Below are 16,265 nucleotides of genomic sequence, written 5' to 3'. Positions count from 1 at the left end.
GTCTCCAAAACAGTTAGAAATCTTGGGATGGATTAAATACATTCCCAAATCGCTTGAGAAATTCCTCTTGTATTAGTTAGAGAAACGTACTTCTTGTAATTCTTTTCACGGACAGAATACAGGGTACAGAAATGCGCTACGTTCTTTGATGAAAGTTGTTTTCCCACAGCGCAACCTTTCTCGTGAAAAGTTTGTACTTTTTCAGCAATTTCACAAATTAACTGTTTTTTACCTTCAAAGCTACTGTTCCAAGTATTCACGTATCCCATAATATCCACTAAAAATGGGAGATCGGCGACCCACTCTGGATCTTCTAATATGGGGTCGTGCCTTCTTTTGTGCTTAACAACTGATTTATTAACTTCTCAGTTCATAAGATCTTTTCAGTGCAAGACTGAGTCTCAGCCAGCGAACTCCATTGTGGTATGGTACGTCACCGTACTCTTCTCCAATTTCAACCAAAAAGTTGTGGAACTTTCGATGTTTCAAAACATGGGATCTCAAATAATTGACTGTCCGAATATCTACTTGCATGATGTTCCCTAATTTTGCTGCTTCTGCACAGAGTATCTCTTGGTGCAAAACGCCGTGAAGGCTGTACAATGATTCTTCTGTGCGCCGCAGCTTCTGTCTTAGCAATCCAACAAATCCCATTTGCTCACCATTCACTGCAGGTGCTCCGTCTGCTTGATACCTAACGCTCCCAGCGTAAACCAACAGAGTAAACAGCTTCTCTGCAGCTTTTAGGTTGTCCGTGACAGTGGTAGTGCTCTTTAAAGATATGACAACAGCTAAAGAAATGTTCAGTTATGAGTAGATCAGCGCCCACGCCTTGGACATAAATCACTAACTGCGCAGGACGTGAAATATTTGTAGTTCTCATCAAGTGCGATGGAAAATGCAATTACGTCCTGTGCTTTACTTAACTGTCGGTAAACGACACCATCCTGGGACTTACGCGGCGCCCTACAATCCACCTAGAAAGGATGATTGCTCGAAACAGATTTACATTCATTGGGCACCAAAGATCTGCAGCGTCATTGATGCACTCTTTTAGGAACTCACCGACAGCGAAGGGTTTTCCAGCTCTCGCTATGTTAAGTGCAATCTTATAACTTGCACGTACCGCTGGGCTGTCACTGCTGTTGTCTTGAACAACTGAAAACAGTGCTGCATAAAATAAAGCATCACTTATATGAGAGATGTGCCGAAAGAAAATTGTAGATCTCTCGTGTCAAAAGCAACTTAGGCGAGACATATCAGGTGTCGTCAGACCTCTCTTTTTAAACTGTTAATTTTATCATCCCTACAGAAGAAAATCAGCTGTACTCATTCCTGTGAAATACATGTATGTTACATTGGCGTTCTTATACCAGCGAGTATACGGCCACATATTGAGCATTTTTAATTTAGATCAAAATAAATGTGCTGGGTGCGAATAGCTTGGCGTCACAGATGCGCCCAACTGTAGGCGTATATATAAACTGATGTAAATCGGTTTTCAAAGTGGGCAGTGCGTTTCATGCTCGGGTTTTATGACCTATCTGGAGATCGAAAATCTCCTCTGCAGGGATCAGTAAGGATTCCGCAAAGTGATCTTGCAAAACTCAAGTAGCTCAACGCCCGGTGGATAATGTCGGAAGCTCCACGGTGCTGTTCGCATATGTTACTGCTGTATAGAGTAACTACACCGTAGGAAACTGCAAAAAGGCTAGCAGAGGATTGACGACTATCGCAGGGCTGCCACCTGATCCTCCATATAAATAAATGTAACGTAAGGTTCACAAAATAGATCGAGACAAAATTTACATTTAAGATTAAGCAGTTGGCAATTAGTCACTGGAAATACTTGTGAAATGCCTTAGAATATGCGTCCGGAACGTCCGTAGTGGAACAACCACGTAAAACTAACTGTAGAAAAGGCACATGCCACACTGAGATCCACTGCAAGAATCTTACAGAAACGTAATTCTCCCACGAAAGAAGTAGCTTACAAAACGTTCGTATGAATTCGGGAATATTTCTCACCAGACAAGGATCCTTCCAAGATAGGTTCAAAAGGTCTCTAGAAGATCGTACAAAGAGCTGCACGTTCGCTTACGACTTCATTTCGTGAACGCGAGGGCACCACGGAGATGCACATGAAACTCCGGTGATAGACCCTGGAAGAGAGAGATTTTGCATCAGGGAGAGGAATATCGTTAAGATTCCGAGAGCGTACGTTAGGTAACATACTTTCTGCGAAACAAATCTCGCTAAATGAAGAAGAAGTCGCAAATAGAAAATGTTGTGGACAGGGATATCCATCACCAGCCGTAAGGAATACAGATGCACATTATAAGTTTAACACTAAACACTTTGTTTTTTGTAAGCATGACACCGGTTTCGAGCTGCGTTGGTCGTTATAAGTAGTATTAAGTGTCATTATTCCAGTTGGATCAGCATTATTTTGTATCGTACAGTTAGTATCCATCAAGTACTCATATGCTCCACGAAGTTCATGTACAGAATAGAATGTACGATAAAACTTTACACCAGGTGTTTCCCATACTGGAATAACGACAAGCAATAACACGTTTGGTCATGACTAACTCTAGCTGAAACTCGTAACGCTCTCTTCAGGTATTTCATTTAATATGGATTGGTGTTCTTGCACTGATCATGATACCCGCCCAGTCCATGCGCCCACGTACTCTTCACACCAGCTGGTTTCCTGATCAGGGATCTAAGTCCATCATTGTGACCAATGTTTCCAGTAGCAATCGTGGTATTTAAAGGATGAAAGGTTCGGTTTTGACGTCCCGTCGAAGATGATGTCATTAGAGACGGAGCACAAGCACAGATTAGAGAAGAATGGGGAACGAAAGCGGCCGTATCCTTTTCAAAAGACGGTGGGGATGCAATGGAAACAGATTTGGACACAGTGCAACCACAGTGAAAGGGCTGCGGAGATGGGAGGGGGTAGGGGCCGACGCACAACTTTTCCTCCAGTAACAATAGCTTTTAGCTATCTTCAGTCGTGAGATATTGAACGTTGCAGTATTCGTCACTCCCACTGGACTCGTGCGGTGGTTACATGCCGTTCCACTTCAAATAAATTGTCGCACTTCTACGATCATATCCAGTCGACGTAGTGCAGCTGTCTTTCAGCAGGATTATTTACTAGCTATAGCGACAGTGCACAATCACTGACTACTTGCGTCTTGAGAGTGTCTCGGGAGTCATACCCTGAACTCTGACAGCACCATATTTTCTTTGGTAAGTGAGCACTAGTGACGCTGTTGGATATATCCCTGGGAACAATTTCTTCTCACTGTCCCATATTAGTAACTTGATGAACACAAGAAAGTGATTATGAATAGAGGGCACTGGATTTCCAGAAAGCTGGTCTGCATTTAGTTAGGAAAAACTTGGGAATCTATCCAAAAGCCCTAATTATGTGGGTCAGATCTGGGTCCTGTCCTTGTTACTTTTCCCCACAGGGAAAAGTAATGTGGATTATTTTAAACGAAAGGCAATGTATTCCTCATAAACATGCCGTTGGAAAAGAACTTCACTTGTGAAAGACAAAGCTTGCTTCAATGGGCAGCCACGCGGTTTCTCAGTAAAATGAGAGGCGGCAGAGGCGAGAAGCCACAGGTTGCCCGAGCGGCACTTATTGAGGTTAAGCGGGGAAGGGCGCGCCGGGCCAGGGTAACGCAGCTGCGCCACAGTACCGATGAGCGAACACCGTGTTCTGCTGGCCTCCCTGCTAGCGTCGCCAAGTCAAGGCTTGTGGTCCCGCCTAGGGCATGGGTGTTACAGAGTCACTAGTCGACCGCGCACTACAAAAGATTTTCATTAATGAGTCTATCAATTATGATTTCAAAGATGGTGGACTGGGGAAGCTTTACATGCAATTATATTCTCCGTGTGTTAACTTGAGCGGGCCGTGGTGGCCGAGCAGTTCTAGGCGCTACAGTCTGGAACCGCGCGACCGCTACGGTCGCAGGTTCGAATCCTGCCTCGGGCATGGATGTGTGTGATGTCCTTAGATTAGTTAGGTTTAAGTAGTAACCCTACAACAGCTGTTTCTTGTGTCTACTAAGGAGTGAGGGCAACTCATAACAGCTTTATTACACAGGAAAACGAGCCTGAGTACAATACTCTAAAGGAACTGCAACATTTTCGAAAGAATGTATTGGAAGGATACTTATACGTTCCCTATTACTTTTTTTATCTCAAAATTACGTTTACCACTATTACAAAAATTTAGTAAAATTTAATATGGAAGACAAGACTGAATTGCTGTTTGCAACTTGGAAGAATGCTGGAAGTGGTAAAATTTGAACAACAATGTTTAATGCTGTCATTCCAGCGACAACTGTTGTAAACGAACGCACTACTGTTACTACTGCAACACAAACTGCAAAGGGCCCGTTGGTTAACTGGTTATCGCAAGCAGTACTGAACCTCATGGAACCATCGAACAGGAGCCTAAACTACCTGTGCGTTCGGGTTTCTTATCCCACCCACCTACGCCAACCGAAGAATAATTTCTCCTTTATGGTTCAAGCAGGTACTTTACAAGAACAGAGAATAACAAAAGATATCGCATTTCAATGTATCATAGACAGACACTACCTTCTGCTTATAAAAATAAGGACAAGTTGCGTAGTAAATGGAATAGTCAAACGTAAACGAACGTCAGGCACTGGAAAAAAAAACTGCTGTGACTGATCTAGTAATGCAGAGCATCCCCCACAAACTAAGAACCGTATGAACAGTACGACGTTCTTCGTTAGGTGGTGACTGGCGAAATGAGACTCCTCACTGACTGACCATGTAAAGCTGCAGCGAAGCTGCTTTACTGCACACGTCAAGACTGAACATTCTACCTGACATGTATCCATACGCTACGCAGACACCTACAATAACAAGGAATCTGATGGAAGAACAATTCTCAAAACTGGCAAACCTTTACTTGTGTGAATGTCACCTGTTTCTGGTTCTTGCGAGAACGAGTTTAAAGAAGACTGCCAAAAAACTGTAAACAGTCAAGAAGCCAGTTACGGAGAGGGAAAGATCTGTTTATGTTCAGCTGCATCAGGAGGGTTTTTCAGTGAGCACCGAATGTTAGATTCAAATTATTTGCAATGCAAAAAACTGATCTGTTTATCCACCCTTAAAAAGCGATCGTTGTAATATATAACAAACTTGAGCCTGCGCGAAAAATAGAGATAGTGGGGGAAGTCCATCAATGTTTTACTTAAGAAACTAATTCCGCCGGCCGGTGTGACCGAGCGGTTCTAGGCGCTACAGTCTGGAACCGCACGACCGCTTCGGTCGCAGGTTCGAATCCTGCCTCGGGCATGGGTGTATGTGATGTCCTTAGGTTAGTTAAGTTTAAGTAGCTCTAAGTTCTAGGGGACTGATGACCTCAGAAGTTAAGTACCATAGTTCTCAGAGCCATTTGAACCATTTGATACTAATTCCATTATTGAAACTAGGAACGTTGAAAAAGTGAAGAATCTTCAGAATTGAATAAGTGGGATTTTTATAAGATAAGTGATGAACTGCATTTTCGGCTGAGAAATCCACATGTTACAAATGAAATCAATAAAATCTCGCGGCTAAATCAGACGTTTTATGTAAAACACACACACACACACACACACACACACACACACACACACACACACACACTGATGAGCATCTCGGAAACGGAGGGTACTGAGCGTCCACGCTTCATCACAAAACGTGGACCTCGGAGGCTTGCAGCAGGACAGGTGGGGCCATCTGCGGCAGATTGGACGAAGTCGTACAAAGCTAGTACATGCACAAGTGTTTCGGGGCACACTGCTCCGTGCACATTATTGAACATAGGGCTCCGCAGCAGACGACTGACGACCCCTTTGTGTTTTATGTTGAGGCAACCACATCGTCAATTACGATTACAGTGGGCACAGGATCGTCGAAATCGGACTGTGGCTCAATGGAAACGTGACGCCTACTCAGATGAATCACGTTTCTTGTTACACCAGGTCTGTGGTCGTGTGCGGATACGCAGTCATCCAGGCAAACGTGCAGCTCGAAACATAAGCCGTGCCACGGACGTAGGCAGGTTGGAGCAATATTATGCTATGGGCGAGATTTCATGGGGCCTGTGATAGTAATCGAAGGCATCATGGCAGTTATGAATTAAGTCAACATCCGGAACTCTACCAAGGGGATGTCGAATCCATGCCACGCAGATTCGCTGCAACTGCGTTCCAAAGATGGGCCAACGCACTATCAAGCTGGCGGTCAGGTTTTTGGGTCATCTGTGTATATAACTTTCACTACATAATTTTCTTACGTTGTAATGTTTCCAAACATTGATCGAGCTATATTTAATGCAGGTGAGATACGATCATTTGCAAAGATATTTCCAACCACGTTGAGCGGTAATAAACTCTAAATAATCTTTTATTGCTAGTCGGAACTTCAAATACGTGACCAATAATTTCCACCATCACACGTCAGTGCCACTGGAGGCTGTTGCGACGGCTACAAGAGGTCACAGATATCTCCGTTGTGTTTGATGGGGGCAGGCACGATGGCATTATGCCTGACTCATGAATAATATCAAGGTCGAAATGAAGGTGAACACTGCACTAAGTATCCTTGCTTCTGAATGACCCAACAGTACACAAGACAAATGGGTCACTTTTCCTCTTGAGAGGACAACACTAGCCTTATCAGCGAAGATCTGAGCTGTAGAATGAAACCCAGCTAAATGTCATCACAAACAAAATCTGAAAGTCAGCAAGAGAACGGACGTGAACCCACTGTCATGGGTAGTAAGTACTTTACAATTCAAAGCCATGTTGAATCTTAATCGACCGTGACTGTTTCAAAAATATGTAAAGGTTTTTCAGATGCCGTTACAAATCACATAATTTGTTTACTACCTAAATTTTGTTCAAAATGGTTCAAATGGCTCTGAGCACTATGGGACTTAACATCTATGGTCATCAGTCCCCTAGAACTTTGAACTACTTAAACCTAACTAACCTAAGGACATCACACAACACCCAGTCATCACAAGGCAGAGAAAATACCTGACCCCGCCGGGGATCGAATCCGAGAACCCGGGCGCGGGAAGCGAGAACGCCACCTCACGACCACGAGATGCGCACTAAATTTTGTTTAATACAGCAACATGTTCGGGGTGTAAACCTCGTCTTCAGGCCACAATGGCAATACAAAACATAGATCAAACGACACGTAGATATTAAAGTTTTTTGTAGAGCCTTGGCATGTGTTGTGGTCATCTACATGTACTTTTATAAACTTGTTTGTATTGGCATTGTAGCCTAAAGATGATGTTTATACCTCGAACATATTGCTTCATTAAATAATTCCATTAGCCGACAAATTTTGTGACTGGTACCGATCTCTGAAAAACCTTTTCGTACTAGGAAAACCGATTTTTAAAAATGTATATAAGTGATTTTCAGCATTCCGTATCTAGGTGCCAAGATAAAGTCTACAGGATTTATCGAAATATTAAGTTGCGTCCACTATTTTATAACTCTGATAACGCGGGCACAACTTCAGAAACCAGCAACTATTGAGACCTACAAAAAATTTCCATTATTAGCTAATCATACAACTTTTGTACGAACTCTGCAGCCAAGGGTAGCTTACAGAGCACCTTTTTTTCTTATTCTCAGGGCAAATGTCTCAGTTTACGAACTGATATACCACACGTGTGCATTTAAATTTCACTTAAGTTTGATGCGACACTGACACGTGAAATGAGGGTTTACCTTTGCGCGAGACGATCTAGCTGTCCAGCATAGTACATAGCCCGAAGCCTCAACTGTCCCATCCGGGAATTGGTATGTCACTTACAGAGAAGTCAGAAAGCGGCAAAAATGCAGAGGAGACGGGCGGGAGATGCGGCTTCCGGCGGCTGTGGCGGCTTCCTGTGGCGAAGCGCTTCCTGCATCACACGCGCAGCGCCCCGGCAAGCCTATTTCCGAACTTCGCTTTTTGCAGCAAACCCAGAGCTACAGTAGCATACAGACAGCAGCACAGAGCTTAATAAATTGCAGTTTTAAAGGCATCAACAACACGCGAGAGTTTTTTAAAGTGTGTGTTCGTCATGTTTTTCCAGAAGCTATGGATTACAATTAATAATTACCTTTCCTTCTTGATTCTGTATTTGTTTTAAATTTAGTCTTGGGAAATTTTTTGCAATAAAAACGACGACTTTCTTCAAATGCATCTCGTGTTACTTAAAAATCCTACGTTCTATGTCCACATCCACACTCCCAATATTTCAAAAATGGATAGAGCGACAACGACGCACTCTATCCTATCATAAAATTAAGAAGAATCAAAACGCCCATCACATCAGTATCCATTTACAGAGGAGTATACGCAGAAAATAAAAGACTGTGGACATCACAACACGATCTAATGACTTTCGTGATTTCTTTTGCAAACTGTGAAAAACCTTTGTATATTCTTAGGAATGCGGCTAAAAAACAGCTTCTACTATGCCTAACTGCATAATAAAATAACAGCTTTCTTGTTAGAAACGAGCTTTTGCTGGGAGGGTATTCTTTCGACCGTTTTAAAAGTAATAAAAATAACTGTGCACAAAGAATACAGATAAAACACCCTCGAGATTTCATTAATGTACCTTCTGTCAAACCAACCACGAAACATGTTTAAGCAATTTCTGCGGTAAACAATTCGCCAGTCGCAAGATGTCATCGTTAAACTGGACCTTGAAAATCTTGGTAGAATCACGGGTAAAAATCAATACTTTTCATCGTGTTGCCGAACCTAATCGAGAAAACTGTAAATATATGTGCATGTACTATACGGCGAAATCTTAAATAAGCACGTGTGTGGAAGCGATATTGTAACTAGAACTGAACGCAACACAATAAACGCTGAAATGTCTGAAATAGTCCCGCAACTTGTGCGTACGTCCTTTTCTAGTTATCTTGCTTCCACAAGTGAACTTTCGACTCAAAAAGACCGCGATGAAGATGTGCACTTAGAGTAGTTTAAATTATTACTTAAAATCAGAACAAAAGGATCTGTAATGCACTCCTTTTATTATACCTACTGTACGTCCAGAAATCGGTTGTTTGGGTAGGCTTATGCAACAGCGCGCCAAAACTCTAAACTAACATATAGGGACAAACTGACAAATTCTAACCGACTTAGTCTATTTCACAACACAGAATCATTACTACTCATCCTGTCGCATGCTGGCGAGAACAAACACAATTCAAAAATGCAATACTTGAAAAAACTCGACTTAAAGAATTAGTATATAAAACTTACACTGAAAATAGTTACCTTCTTTTACATTTCAAGTAAATATTGTTGGCAGTAAATTCCATTATATTTTTCGTGCGCGGTGGGACACTTCACACGTATTTTTGAGTGACAAACAAAATCTAGTTTTTCGACCTGTGTCATTTTTTTTTACCAGGTTGCGATGTCTAGGCCAGTTTTAACGTCTCTGCTACGAATTATATCAAGCACATTCAGACAATGTTGTGGAAAATAATCCATTCTCAACAAATTTCTAGCCTAGCAAATTTTTCACGTCTCTGCTACACACAATATCAAGCACGTTCATAGAAGGTTGTGAAAAATAAGCCACTTGCCGAGTGAATACATTTAGTATCAAAAACTGTGCCCTACTGCCACATCCCTTTCGTGATTCTCGGGAATTGCCTGTGAACCGTTAGCTTTTGAAACACGCGACACACGAGGCAACATAGCACATTTCTGACTTCTCAGAACAGCAGATTTGATGAGAACCCGAACAAATAAAGGTGTTTCCTTTTCTGTTTACATTACACTCTACAGCTTTATTCAGCAAACAGAAGTCAACATTTTAATTGCTCGGTAGAACAACAGTGTGTTAAAAAGTGTCTGTCTAGCGTACAGCTACAACCACAGGCGAACGTTGGAAACAGGTTGGACGGGTTCCACGTTTCAACACTTTCGCCTACGTAATTCCTTGACTCAGCCCAGTAGAACCCGTGAAGAGACTAAGTAGCGAATTATATTATTTTTTGATTTTTAAATTTTTATTTAGATGAGTGTTGCCTACCGACCACACAAACATGAACAAAAGCTAACGTGTTGGGTATTTCAGCGAATCTCACTCTGCAGAATGCAGAGAGATACTAACAAACAGCAAAAGTATTCCACACACACTTTCCCCATTTCGAAAAAATATGTCGCAATATGTTTCAGTCAAATACGATAACTAAACAACGGCTCTAGTGGCCAATCACATTACATTACTATTGTTTTATCTATCTTGCGGTGCCACAGCCAGGTTGACTTCATGCTGGAAATACCTGATTGGCTCCATCTGGACTGTCAAAAACTTATCTATTGTTAATTTACATACAATCGGTCTCAAGTTTCATGTCCAGTCTCCAACACAATGCTGGAATAGGAAATGTGAACCAGGCGTCCTAGATAAATTTAATTCTCTTTATGACGTTCATTTGCCAAACGGGAAATATACATGTAACTCAAACTTTTATGGCCAAAATTACACAGATGAAAAGGAGCTAAATAGAGTATCTTGAGATGGTGAACTAATGGTCAAAAACTAATATTTAGCCATTTACTGAGATAAAGAACTTTCATAGTAACTGTTCACGGTGACGACGGAGAGTCTCTATGCATTACAAGGAGCCATTAACAGAACTCTGGGTTCAAAATAATTTGGGTTCATTGCTTGCACACAACGCTCATGACATGAAAGCAACTGCTGTTCCGTCAGTACTGTCCACACTATTATTCGAAGTGCGCATTTCACAGCAAGCTGACTGGTGCTTGTTGATTATCTTTTTCCACACAAATCTCAGATTTTACTGTGCGAACAACTCAGTTTCTTATTAGTTGCTATCTACGGTCATAAATTTCTTCCAATTAGTCTGCTGCCAAACTTATGTCTATAGTACGAAATTTAGACGCATTTTCGCGAAACCCGACTGATGTCAGCTGCTTGTGATAGCAGAAAATTTGTGCCAGACCGGCACTCGAACCTGGATTTTCCGCTTAACGCAAGCGGTCGCCTTAACCACTTCGGCTATCCGAGCACACCTACAGAACCGACTCAAACTTCCATATCACGGAGTCCACAATCCTCACGCTCGCACACTTCGTGATTCCCGCACAGAGAGAAATATTTTATCGTCATTTTCGCCTGTTATTGTTACATTGTCTGTGTTTATACAGTGTGTGAATCTTCACATTAAAATGTCCTTTAGACACGCATGCATGCAGTGAACACATTTCTCTGATAATAATGTGTTTACAAAAAGTAGAGGTGTTAAAGTCTTCTTCGCTCAACGCAAGCGTTTATTTGAATACACGAGATCTGGACGTACGTACAGACAGTGAATAAATGACGGGGTTCGCGCAAACAAATTGTAAAATTAAAATTACTCGAAGAGTGGGGTCAAGCTTGCATGCCATTGGTGCTCTGAGGCCCTCCGCGTTCCCGTAAAAAAACACATAACGCCACTAGTTACGGGGGTGAGGGAGCGGGATAAATTCTGAGAATAATGCAACTGCCCGATTGCTGAATGCTGGCGTAAGCGACTCCGACAAAAAATCTAATGCTGATGTCACCAGTTCCAGGAATTCTGATATCTGGATCTTAGGGCTCATACTGGCAATACCTCTCTACTCATGTCTCCAAGGTCCAGAAACGCGTATGCTCCTTATCTTTGATAAACAGGCATGAATTGTGAACTGAGCTAAACACTTCACCGTAGACATATCACAGACGATTTGGTATCCTCCCCCACACAGTTGCACCACTACTGTCAAAGTTTGCAGTCACCTGTTTGTTAAGAAAAATAAGCAGTTAGCAAATACATGTCACACGTATTCTTCATTCGACATCTCCTACCACCTGAAATATTCATTTCCCACCCTAGAGGTTTGTGATGCTCTGTATTTGATTTGATCAGTACCTCTCGCAATTACGCATCAAATATTTAGTCACAGACACCAAGAAAAAATGATAAATTGGAACCTGGCAACGAATAATGAAACCAACACACCTGTAACCTGATACTGCTTAGAAATGTACTTTCTAGAAGCATTATACCAGATGGTATAAATTTTGCCAACAGTAATTTCATTATGAATGGAAAATCTGGCGCACTAATTACGACCAAGGTATCAACAGATGACCTCGATGTATAATAATATTTAATAATGGTAATATTCGGTAACACTAATAATGATCGGAGCGCCCCTTACGCGACTTTCGTATCTTGAGCAGAACATACGAAGCGACGAAACTGCTTCTTTTCTAGTGTTCCAGGAAGAATGTGCCACACTTCCAATTACTTGTAAGATATTTCTTATTCTGGTAAATATTTTATTGGTTTCATTTCGAGAAACTTTTTGAGTTGTGTGACCCTTGTGTAAGATCTAAGACACACCTAGTAGAGCAAATCCGCAGTTCCTCTCAAAGCACGGCCTTACAACTTGAGAGTTCGTTCACGGTAACTGCAACTGATTGAAAATTACGATAATTGGAATTCTTGCACAAAGTTCGCAAGAGAAGATTAGAAACTCTAATAGACTAAACCGTCACGAACAACCACGTATTGGAAATTTCGCTAGTAACGATCCTTGGGTTTTCTACACCAAAATCCTACTCGTCAAAAGAGTATGCTCAATTTTCAACTGAGAGGGAAGGCAAGTTATGATAAAATGAAACACGAAAAAAAAATTTAATATTGAAGTTATGACTTTTCGGCAACTATGCTTACCTTCCGACGGTTACAATTAACGTGTTACACATTAGACTGCACAGTGCATATTGTTACCATCATGCCATCTGCTGCCGGGCACTTATGCCGTCTTTAATTACATAATTTTTCCCTAAAACACGCGCTGCGCTATACGTGGAGCACAATATTTCCACACGCTTTACTTCAACATTTCGCAAGAGAATATATAATTATTCAAAAAATGGTTCAAATGGCTCTGAGCACTATGTGACTTAGTTTCTGAGGTCATCAGTCGCCTAGAACTTAAACCTAACTAACCTAAGGACATCATACACATCCATGCCCGACGCAGGATTCGAACCTGCGACCGTGGCGGTCGCTCGGTTCCAGACTGTAGCGCCTATAACCGCACGACCACCCCGGCCGGCTATAATTATTCACTCGTTCGTTTTTGCACTGTTTGACATGAGCTTCGCGTCGTTTACAAAATCAAATGTTTTAATTTATAGCCAAATAGCATATATGAAGACAAAATTAGTGTGAGAGAATAAGTATTTTGCAAGACGTGAAAGTAGTGCTCAAACAAGCAACGACTGTGCAATATGATTTAGTCTTGCATGTGTTGCAAAAAAAGAAAGTCGCAGCGAGATACCATAAATAAGAACTATAAAATAGTGGCTTTTGCCGCTTCATTTAATCACCTTACATCATTAAAATGGTCACGATGCAGCGAATAGGAAAGTATGTAATTACAAGGGGCAGTCAAATGGAAACCAGACATGTGGAAAAAATAATTGAACTTCTTATCATTTCAAAAGTAATCGCCGTAACTCTTAATACATGTATCCCACTGCGAGCCAAGACGGCCGATGCCTTCATGGAAAAATATTCGCGGTTGCCTACGGAACCACGACTGTACCATGGCGTGCTGCTCTTCGTCCGAAGCAAACCGACGGCCACGAACGTCCTTCAGGTTTCCAAAAAATATGAAAATCGCATGGGGGAGATGGGTGCTGTATGGAGAATGTGTAGGGTCTCCGCAGTAGAACTTCTGCAGCGCAGTTGGAACAACCTTGGAACATATGGGCCCAACCACGCTGGGATAAATATATTAACAGTTATGGCGATTACAGTTTACTTACATTTTCCAATCAGCCTCGTTTTCATTTGACTGCCCCTTATAACGTATATTTGTACAAGGGACATCGCAGATAACAAAACATTAAGTCACGAACATGAATCTTGTTTTTCTAGACTTCTATGACACAAAGTGTGGAGGCAACTAATTTCACAGAACTACATGGAAGGAGGAGCGTCTGAGTGCTGCCTTGTTCCAGCACGAGCAACGGGGAGGGGGGGGGGGGGGGGGGGGGTGAGTCGCCTACTCGTACGTCGCGTTCTTCTAGCACCCACTGTCGCTATTTTGTGGATAAGGGTACAAACCACGTGTTTCACACTCTGTACAAGGAAAGAAGTATCAGTAATTTTTGACACATGTGGAGCGTTCAATGGCAAAGAAGTATCGGCCAAGCAAACTATGTGATACGTCACCGTCTGCTCGTCAAAATACAGCTATAGCTCTCGCAACAGCCAAGACTTCCTGTGCACACAATTTAGGGAAGAGACCTCCTGTTGACAAAGATGTCACAAGAACATGGGTACTGAATAAATATGAAATGAAAAAAGGCATCGGCCGTGGTCTTGCTGATATTAGGGATCTGGTCTCCGGCTGAAGTCATTTAGGGAAAACACTACACGTCTAAAACAAACAATATGGGAACTGCATAGCATTTTCAAAGCCCAATGACTCACGATCTTTCTTAAGGACAGCAAATGGTGAGTTTTTTCTTCTTTTTTTGCCGTTACCCATTACGGATAAACCTCCACGTGGGTTTATGTTAATTTTGTAACATTAAGATTTGTCCTGGGAGATGAAAGAGCTTGCACAGGATAGATTAGCATGGAGAGCTGCATCAAACCAGTCTCAGGACTGAAGACCACAACAACAACAAGATTTATAAGTTCAATTGGTATTCATAACACTCACGGTAAAGCCTAACCTAAAATGTTCATATTTAAATAGCGAGACTCGCTAATAATCCTGGTTATAGTAAAAAAGTTGGAACTTTTGTCAGAACATTAAACCAACTTATTTTTGCTTGCAGTACTGAAGGTAAATAGGAGAGTGATATGTGACACATTGGAAGTTACTAGTAAATTTTCTTTTGAATTTCTGCCCTTTTTCTTCAAACCGTGACCGGACATTTTAGACGTACTGTAGCTGTAAGAGGTTCATATTTTTTTTGCAAGATGTTCTCTAGCGCGGGTGTAGCATAAAAGCAACGTACCTCCAGTGAGAAGACATAACATCGGTGTACGTTACTTATACTTTATCACGACCGCGCGAAGTATCTGAACCTCTATACTTGTATCTCAGAGAATTAGTCTTCCTGCACTGATGACTGTTCTACTGGCGTTGGAAGAACACTTCGGATTTCAGTAACAACTATCGTCATGTACGATGTCACATCTATATTTCGGTCTTTATAAAATAGCATTTAAGACTTCTTATGGGTACTCATTATTGCCTTCCTCGCAAATTCCTACGGGTCCTCTTACCTTAGCAAGTTCAGAAAGTAACAAGAAACAGAATTCAAGAACGGCGCAAGAGTAGGACTCTCCCTAGCTTCAGCTGTGAGTCTCTGGCAGGCGCGGTCGGTTACAGATACGGTGACGTAGAGCAGGAAAGAAGGCAATACTGGTGCACCGTCTAGACCCCAGAACCGGTTCGGCGCGTCCTCTAACTGCTGCGTATACAACGCCGCTTCTCGTAAAAAGATGGCACATCGTCAAACGATTAAGTAACGCGCTGCCAGGAAACTGGTTGCATATCGTGTGGCAGCAACAGGAAGTACGCTTGTCCTAAGGCTGGCCGACATTTCTCTCATGTTTCACAACTGTCACAAAACTGGTCAACCATCATAATTGCGCAAGGTCGGATTAAACTCCTGACAACACTTACTAAAACACGTAAGGTTTTAAAAATACAAATATTTTCAAATATGTCTATCGAAATATAAGAATCAAGTAATACGTGATATTCCTTCATTGAACAGTATACGGATTTTTTCTGGCAATTATGGGGAGAAAACGGCAAGTGCCATAACACAATTTCCAATAAACTTCGCCCAGTGAAAAAGGAGACAAAATAAGCGAACACGTGTCTTGGATTATCCGTAGGTGCGCGATCGTTTCAGAGAAAACGTCAATCTGGTCCCGGCGAAGGTTCGAGTCCTCCCTCGGGCATGGGTGTGTTCGTCCTTAGGATAATTTAGGTTAAGTAGTGTGTAAGCTTAGGGACTGATGACCTTAGCAGTTAAGTCCCATAAGATTTCACACACATTTGAACATTTGAAAAAAAAAACGTCAGTCAAAGTTTTCTAGATACTGCATGTGTCTTTTAGAGCATAATAAGTTCGACCGAAGCGGTGGCAC

The 16,265-nt window shown here is 41.9% G+C and overlaps 1 protein-coding gene across 5 annotated transcripts in view; it reads right to left on the bottom strand.

Annotated features, from left to right (window-relative positions):
* The window catches only part of LOC126299537 (talin-1), a 267,085-nt gene that overhangs the window by 208,973 nt on the left and 41,847 nt on the right, over nt 1-16,265 (bottom strand). Inside the window, exon 1 of one of the 5 annotated variants that reach the window (XM_049991529.1) lies at nt 2,029-2,162. The exons of the other annotated variants lie outside the window; for them this stretch is intronic. The gene's annotated coding sequence lies outside the window, so the exon portion shown is untranslated. Of the gene's footprint in view, nt 1-2,028; nt 2,163-16,265 lie in introns of those variants that run through there. 5 annotated transcript variants of the gene reach the window in all.

Source organism: Schistocerca gregaria, chromosome X, assembly GCF_023897955.1.
Source record: "Schistocerca gregaria isolate iqSchGreg1 chromosome X, iqSchGreg1.2, whole genome shotgun sequence".
Taxonomy (NCBI): domain Eukaryota; kingdom Metazoa; phylum Arthropoda; class Insecta; order Orthoptera; family Acrididae; genus Schistocerca; species Schistocerca gregaria.
Note: the sequence above shows the minus strand (reverse complement) of the source record. Positions and strands in the feature narration are given on the sequence as shown.